The sequence below is a fragment of the Myotis davidii genome, unplaced genomic scaffold, assembly GCF_000327345.1.
Source record: "Myotis davidii unplaced genomic scaffold, ASM32734v1 scaffold997, whole genome shotgun sequence".
Classification (NCBI taxonomy): Eukaryota; Metazoa; Chordata; class Mammalia; order Chiroptera; family Vespertilionidae; genus Myotis; species Myotis davidii.
In genome coordinates this window covers 370,977-377,115 of record NW_006288449.1, presented here as the reverse complement: position 1 = coordinate 377,115, position 6,139 = coordinate 370,977, and the positions used below count along the sequence as shown (strand labels likewise).

Here is a 6,139-nt window from a genome sequence, read left to right as displayed (position 1 = left end):
CGTGCCAAGTGATGTAGCAAAGTTGGGAATAAATCATCATAGAAATCTGACTAGTACTACACTGCGGTTCACGCAAAGTCATACTTCGCTTCTTACCCACATGCAGCAACAGTAGGACAACTGCCGTGATGAGTTGACTGTGCTGCACAAAATCCTATCCTCCCGACACAGTCAATGAGCATCCTGCCCCTTTACTCTCAGCTCTGATTGGTCTTTTAGTATCTTTCCCTCTTCACAGACTCTCTCCATTGCTACTTCTTTAAAAATACCTTCCTTGTTCTGAGATTGGAAGGTTGCTTGGCTACCCTCATGGCTCGGTTTTTCCCCTCCTCACTTTTCTTCTGTCACTTGTATTAAGCCACTTTCTTCCAAGCCTTTCCAGATGACAATGGTGAGAACCACAGACTTGTCTTCCGCCTTTCCCTTCTGTTCATAGAGCATTTGTTAATCATTTAGAATGAGAACCATGACTGCTATGCTTTCTACAAATCGGCTTAGATTTCCACACTTTTTGCTTGGAATGCATCTTGAAATTTTTATCTAAACAAATTGAAAGATATTTGACTAACAATTATATAACCTAAAAATTTTGAGATGAAGGGTTGTTTTTGTCCTTTTCTGGTTTCTGATAAATATTTCACCATTGGTTTGGGAAAAGAGATTCCTGGCTAATAAATTATGGATCCCCTTTATATTCAATTTTAAAAAACCAACCATGCAGTCAATTAGAGTAAGATCCCATTGTACTGTAAGAAAACAAGGTAATAATAAAAACCATTTTTGAGAGTCTACTATGTGTCAGAGACTATATTCCTAATAAGCACATGCATAACCTTATGACTGTTATTACTGTCTCTGTTACAGTGATGAGCACACTCAGTGTCTGAGAAGTTACATAGACTTTTACTATAATTACACTCCGCTAAGTCTTACTAGTAAATGGCTCTCAGGTTGAGATTCTTAAATCATAAGACTAAAATCTACACTCCTTTTCCCTTTGTGCTGCTTAAGCGTCTCTCTCTCTGCAAAATTCAGGGAAGGCCAACCTTCCTGTCACCTTAGTAACAGGTGCTGCCAGAAATTCTTTGCTAACTCATGTTCCATTTAATCCAAGGGGCAGGCAAAAATAAGAGACTTTTTCTTAGCCATCAGGGTGTTGATTCTGGAGATAAAGGAAATGCTGTTGAGAGCAAAATGTGGCTGAGTGCCTAATACCTTGCCCTTTGAAAGGAAAACGGCAATTATTTGTACTCTAGAAATTCAACGTGTCACAGGGCAGTCATGTGAAAATGAAAATCAAGTTAATTATCTCTTTCTGTGAGAATGTGCTTCTAGACATAATAAACATTAGGGCTTAGAGAAATCAATTTTTTAAACTGCCTACCTCAGAGATTACAGCAAGAGGCAGAAACGTGTATAGAAATTATTTAGAGGTGAAGTTGTATAAATAGAAATAGGTCCCTTTTGCTCATATGGGATGTGTGGACCACTTTCATGGAAGGAAGTTTCCATGATCAATTTGACTCTTCATACTCCTTGTCTACAAGGCACTGAGAGTTGATGAGGATTTAGAGAGTTAAAGTCAATTAAGAGAGGCACAAAAGTGCTGTTTTCCTCGGGAAAACCCTGAACCCCTTAATACCACAGACCTTTTCTTATTTATCTTAACATCGCCAGAGTCCACCACAAAACTTACATAGTTAGTTGGTCAATTTATATTTGTTAAACTGACATAAAGGGAGAAGCAATGAGATGAACATAGTAAATGCTTCCTTCAACATGAAATTATATTTATGGTAGTCTGATATCAAATACACACAATTCTTATAACTTCATATGCATTAGTTATGTTCTGCAACCCTGGAATATGGGGACTATTTTTAGTCCCCATTTTATAGATGACGAAACAGAGGCACTGGAAAGTTTAAGTGATTTCCTCGAAGTTGCATAGTTAGTTATAAATTCAGCTGGGATTTAAATCCAGGGTTCTTTTGTCCCAGAGTCCACATTCTTAACCAGTGGGTGATCATTGTGCCTCATAAAAGTCATGTAAGAGAAGGTGTTCCTCTGGCACTGTACACCTGGTCATGCATGCACTGTCACTTCCCTTATTATACCGTGACCTCTTGCACTATTTTTCAGGAAGGATCTGAGGGCCACTCACCTTTGACTCAGATACAGTAAAACATACTGAGACCTGTTTATAGTTGAATAACTATGTCAAAACACAATCCTCCCCTCATGGGTAAGGAAAACCGTAGTGGCAAACTTCAGAGGTAGCATAGAGGTATGGAAAGTGATCGTATTTGAGTTCTGCTTGCTCAGAAACAAAGACATTCATTCACTCAACTATTTCATGATGAAAATCCCCTAAGAAAGGAAAAGCAGGGGTGGTGCCCAAACTAGGATCGAGACCAAAGCAAGGAAACCTGAACTCTTTGGGTAAAGCCTGAAACTTACAAAAGTAAAGCAGAATTTTCTTAGGATCAGACCTAATGCGGCAACACTTCAAACAGTATATTTGGGGAAGAGCAGCCAGCTCAGAAGTTTCTGCCAAGTGGTAACATATCTGGGGATCTTTTCCTACTTGGGTCTTTCATCTTCTCCTATTAGCGGACTGATTATTAGTTTATCAGATTAGAGAGTTGATATCTGTGAAATGATGTACAGATTGTGAAGGCGTCAGTGGGTGAGTGGAGGAAGGAATGTAAATAGCACAAGAACAATGGCTTTCAGACATCAATGAGCCAGGTGGTAGGAGGTGGCATTAAAGGGCTGAGCCGGCTTCTGGTGATGGGGAACCTGAAGAGACACCTAGCCATTATTTGTACTTCCAAGTACCAATGAAGTCCTTTTCGGTAGTGTACATAGTGGATAAAATAGTTCACTGGGTATAGGAAGGCCTGACTTTTCTACAAATTGCATAATATTGATCAAGTGGCTATGCTTCTTTGGGTCTTTGTTTTCTCGTCTGTAAAATAAGGAGAGAATCGGACTAATTGGTTTCTATGATCCCTTGCAGTTCTAACATGCTGGAGAGTCTACCACAGATATTAGGTCATCAGGGCCAAAGTCCACTTGAATCACTGAGAGAGAGAGAGAGAGAGAGAGAGAGAGAGAGAGAGAGGAGAGAGAGAGAGAGGAGAAAGAATGACTTTGTTAAGAATTTGCAGTGTCTGGGAAGGCTGAAGGCCTAATCCAGCCCTCCCCTTATCCAGTCCTCTTTTTGTCTTTCCCTTACCACTAACCATGATCTTAAGTACTTAAAAACATGATTACATTAAAAATCACTGAAAATCTCAAAGGAGGCATTAAGAAAGGATGTGAGTGCTTATTCTCATTTTAGAAACCCCTTCAACTATTCAAAGCAAAACATTACAGAATCCAAAAATAGTTCTCAACTGTACAGTATTCTGTCATGCTGAGGTTTAGCACTGGGTTGAATATGCAACAAACACAGTGAAAAATTATCTTATAGGTTCTCTAAAGGCCCAAAGTTTTCTAAATTCAAGTCCATGTTCTCTTCTAAGAGAGTGATAAATCTGAGATGAAAACAGGTCACACACAGAAGGGATCTAGAATCATAATCTGTTTATTTACAAACACGTCCTGTTCCTACACCATTTGGTTTGAAAAAAGACAATCAAAGAGTGGAAACAACAGCAGGTCTCAGGCAGAGCTGCCACAGAGATAGCTCAGTTTCCATGTCTGGGCTGTTCTCAGAGCAACATCCACTCTGACTGTCCAGGCCCAGGCTCTTCTGCTTGAAGAACCCGCTTATGGAACTCCACTTCCCCTTTCTCCTCAAGGTGAATTAAATGCATGCTTCTCCCGCCAGGTTAAACATGTGGCCCTCCCAGTTCCAGTGGTTCTTCCTTTCAAGAATATTATTTTGTCTGCTCTAGCTCATTTGGCTCAATGGATAGAGCATCGGCCTGTGGACTGAAGGGTCCCGGGATCAATTCCAATGGGTTGTGGGCTCAATCCCCGATGTGGGGCATGCAGGAGGCAGCCAATCAATGATTCTCTCTCATCATTGATGTTTCTGTCTCTCTCTCCCTCTCCCTTCCTTCTCTGAAATCAATAAAACTGTATTTTTTTTTTTTTTAAAAAAGGGATATTATTTTGCCTGGCTATTCCCACACTGTTGAGAACAATAGATGGCCAGGGCACACCAGACATGCATCATAGGCATGAGAAGTTTATCTTCAGGTACATAATGTCTCTCATTTCTGACACCTCTGTTCTTCCTCATCTAGTGGTCCCCATCTCAGCCCTCTGACCTGCCTCCCAGCTGTTAAAGGCTCCTTGATGAGGTCTCCTCTGCTTCTGCCCCTTCCTTTCTACTGCGGATAGTCTAATCTCTCTGTCCCTGTCACACCCACACCCATTTTTAAAACATACCTATTTATGTCCTAACATCTAATCTATAACAGTGAGTTAATGGGCCCTAATAATGATACTGGCTAGAAAGCATACATAAGATAGTGACTATGAATTGTTCTTGGAATCAGAAAATATATGTTTCAGCTGGCATTTTATAATATAATAACTTTTCGTCTGCTGGGTCTGAACTTTACAGTTTTCCATTGTAAAATAATAATAATTTCAGAGACTTACTGCGTGTTCACTATGCTATTATGCAAAGCATGTTTATGCACTATCACATTGATTTTCACAACTGTCCATGAGGTATGCAACACTATCCACCTCTGGTTTGAAATAAGACTGAGGATAGAGAGAATAAAAGACCTAACTAGATCTAGGGTATCAACATAGATTCTTCTGAATCTAGTACCAAACCTCACCTTACAAGGTTGTTATAGGTGGTGCCTATAAGGGCTCTCTATATGTTATGAAACACTGTGTAAATGTAGGGCATTGTCCTAACAATAGTTTCAAATTAAAGAAGCTAGAAAGTTTATACACTATATTAAATTGGGGAGGGAGAAAATTAGAGGGCACAAATTCAATCTATGGGCTTCCTATTATGGAGAATAAGGATTCAGCATTCCAGGAGGAACAAAATATTGTACAAGAAATAAGTGTAAGCAAAATACACTTCGTGTCTCAGGTAAGAGAGAGGCCTCTTCAGGCAAGGGAGCTCAGGAATAGAGAAAGGTAGAGAAAGAACACATTGAATTTAGTAGTCATGTATTTCTTCTTTCTTTAGTTTTCTAAGTCATTACAAGAATTCTTTCCAGACTATCCAATAGAATGAATAAATGCCTCTTAATGCTATTTTCTGGACTGGCAAAGAAAAATTGTCCTGGACAGTTTAAACAGGAAAGGATGATTTAATTCAAGACTATTGCAATAGGGCCCTAGCCAGTTTGGTTCAGTGGATAGAGTGTCCACCCATGGACTGAAGGGTCTGGGTTTGACTCTGGTCAAGGCACGTACTGGTTGCAGCCACATGCGGGAGGCAACCAACAAATGTGTCTCTCTCACGTCGATGTTTCTCTCTGTCTCTAAGGATCAGCGGAGCCCTAGTGGTTTGGCTCAGTAGATAGAGCATTGGTCTGTGGACTTAAGGTTTCCGGGTTGGATTCCGGTCAAGGGCATGTACCTCAGTTGCAGGCAACCAATAGATGTGTCTCTCTGTCTCTCCCTCTCCCTTCCACTCTCTCTAAAAACCAATGGAAAAATATCCTCAGGTGAGGATTAAAATATATACATATGAGACGGGAAACAAAGGGAGAGAGACCTAATATGTATGTCCCTGATTTTCTGCCTGGAGAAACTTTCTAGATCATACGTAGTATGTGGAAGGGGATTCTAAACAGAGCATGGTCTCACTGAGTTGGGGAAACAGATCAGGGATCAGGAAGGCTGCAGTAGCTGGACTTTGTTGGCCAGTGTATCAGAGAGAAGGACATTGCCCGGATAAAGAGCCCCACACACCGCCTGCCGCTTCAGGCCTCTCAGCTGCAACTTTAAGCAACTATGTAACTAATACCACCGGACTTCAGCCAGCAGGATTGCAACATTTTAAGCAAAGGCCAGAAACTTACTTTCAGCAGCGGAGGCCTAAGACCTGTAGCCAAGCCTCAAAGCTAAAGCTGGCCCAGAATAAAAAAGAAAAAAAGGAGCAGTTGGGAGCTTCAGTCACCCCCAGCCTGAAAACAGCCCTCAGCCC

The 6,139-nt window shown here is 40.8% G+C and overlaps 1 long non-coding RNA gene across 1 annotated transcript in view; it reads left to right on the top strand.

Annotated features, from left to right (window-relative positions):
* The first annotated feature begins 1,942 nt into the window (after positions 1 to 1,942).
* LOC107182581 overlaps positions 1,943 to 6,139 on the top strand; it is a 21,426-nt gene continuing 17,229 nt past the window's right edge. Inside the window, exons 1-2 of the long non-coding RNA XR_001513295.1 lie at positions 1,943 to 1,954; positions 4,489 to 4,500. This is a non-coding gene — a long non-coding RNA (uncharacterized LOC107182581). The remainder of the gene's footprint in view (positions 1,955 to 4,488; positions 4,501 to 6,139) is intronic.